This window comes from Suncus etruscus, chromosome 2, assembly GCF_024139225.1.
Source record: "Suncus etruscus isolate mSunEtr1 chromosome 2, mSunEtr1.pri.cur, whole genome shotgun sequence".
NCBI lineage: Eukaryota > Metazoa > Chordata > Mammalia > Eulipotyphla > Soricidae > Suncus > Suncus etruscus.
Window position 1 is genome coordinate 62,074,411 of NC_064849.1, and position 2,415 is coordinate 62,076,825.

A 2,415-nucleotide genomic window follows, 5' to 3' on the forward strand; every position below is an offset into this window, starting at 1 on the left:
GTGCTGAGAAGAACTAGTAGAACACATGTGTCTACCTTCCAACCTTTATCAGTCCTTGCATCCAAAACACTTAGCTGGGTGACCAATATGAGTATAAAGAAGAAAGTACACTCATCTCTTAGAGTTTCTCCTCATTTCACCTGTCACTTGCAATATGAATAGGCATAAAAATTTAGGCTTCCAGTCTGGAAGCCAAAAGACATAATAGCCAAAAGACAAATAGTCAAAGTGCTGCAGGCATCTGATACTAGATTGGAATTCTGGATACCTCTATAAGTTACAAGCATATTCAAAATATAAACACTGTGCATGCACATATATGTACATAAAAGGTATTTTAAAACAAAAATAATAATAAAAGCTTAAGCCACTAAAAGCAGTTTGGGATATCTAATACAATGTTTCCTAGTGCATTATTTCTGCCCCCTAACGAAGACGTAAAAGGAATGTGGGAGCAGTAACACAGGAGCAATGGGTAAGGATTTTGCTCAAAGGAGACATATTTGCAAGAGAGTGATAACCGTTTTTTAATGTAAAGGAGTCAATTCAACAAATAAGTTTGGGAACCTCTGATATAATCCAACATAAGTGCTAAATGAATATTCTATTACTTTCCATTACTCCTATGTTGAAGTTTTCTTACAGATAAAAGCCAATTAAACTTCTCTTCTAGCTCTATCCATTATCTTAAAACCTATTTAGGAGACATTATTGGAGATCTCTTATTAATCAACATTGTATTTTTTCAAATTCATGACCCACAAATAGAACTATATTTTATACATCATTACCAAACAAACACATAGGTGATTATGTATATGTTTGAAATAATTCATATTCTTACTGAAGAAAACATTGTTTTACTTTCTTATCCTGCATATTTTTCTGTTGATTACCATATACTAATCTCATAATTTTTTTAAACCTAAAGTAAAATTACCCAGATTCTGAAAAATTCTGCATTTGAAGGTTAAAATGAGGCTGCTTTCTTTGATTTGGTGGGGTGAAATTAGGCTTTAGCATTTTTTTCTGATCATCTTGGTAAGCTTCATTCACAAATCTTCTGCCCTACTCAGGGCTTGAGATCCTTGACATCACATGCTGATGTTCAACTCTAGGCAAATGCCACATTGAAAAATTGTAGTCAGATGTGTGTGTTTGTTTTATCTGTGTGTTTTCTTGGTCATACCAATAACAACAACGTTGGAATGAGTAGAAAACATAAGAATACCAAACGTGGAACCGACACAGGTCCCAGCAACAGCACCAGGAACCAAACTCCTCCCAGGGAAATTCCTAATACCGGTCTGGCACCAACTTGCACCAGTTTTGATATGACATCTTGACATGAGGAAACAGCAACATCTAAGAGATGAACTAAGATCTAAGAGAGGATTGCTCTATCTCATCACCTAATGGTATGAAACAATCAGGCGACATGTCATCCTTTGCTCTATGCAAAAACCAAAGTCGCTAACTACAGAAGACTGACTTTTGACAAACATGGACTGTACAGAACCTGTTGAGGGACCAATGAGGAAGTTCCTAGCCTAGCACTTGGCCTAGGATTTGTACAAAAACCAAGATCTCTAATCCTAGAGGTTTGACTTTGACTACTGCGACTGAGCAGAACTTTAGGAACCATACCAAAAGACTCTATCCTAGGCTTTGTCTTAGGATATGAGCAAAAACCAAGACCACTAATTATAGAATACTGATTACTGCAAAAATGATGGAACAGAACTTTTAGAACTGTAAAGAAAAACTCTCCTAGCATTCGTCCTATGAACTATGGAAATAATAAGATCTCTAGCTACAGAGGCATGATGTCATCATCCACAACTGAGTGGAAAGTTTCAAAAATAAATATTTTCTAACTTAGAGGAGTATTTTTTAAATATTTCAAAGGAAGAAAAAATAATCATACTTTTAAGAAAGTAAGTTTTTACCCAGAAATAGACTCTTTTTTTTTTTCACTGTGTGACCCGCTTCAGTGCACAAAGCCCACTGATAGAGCCAGGCAATGGTTCGGGGCCACAGCTTGCTATGGCATGGAACACTATGAGAGGCCCAGGGAAGAAATAGACTCTTACATATATTGACAGTTGAATTACAATAAAGGTATAAAGAATATAATATGGAGAAAGGAAAATCTCTTTTAATATATGATGCTGGGAAAACCACATAAACACATGCAAAAAAAATAAAATTATAACATGATATCTCACATGCACAAAAGTTAATTCAAAGTGTATTAATTACTTTGATATTAGACTTGAAAAAATAAAATGATGGAACCTTGAATGAAACAATCTATGATAATGACTATAGCAGCATCTTCATTGGCTGGACTCCATAGGCAAAGAAACAAAAGCAAAAAATAAACAAATAAGATGGCATCAAACCAAAAGCCTC

The 2,415-nt window shown here is 35.0% G+C and overlaps 1 non-coding gene across 1 annotated transcript; it reads right to left on the reverse strand.

Moving 5' to 3' along the window:
- Positions 1–1,974: 1,974 nt before the first annotated feature.
- LOC126002478 (small nucleolar RNA SNORA42/SNORA80 family) lies at positions 1,975–2,109 on the reverse strand. Its single transcript, XR_007493175.1, has one exon. It is a non-coding gene; the product is annotated as a small nucleolar RNA SNORA42/SNORA80 family (small nucleolar RNA).
- Between the last annotated feature and the right edge of the window lie 306 nt (positions 2,110–2,415).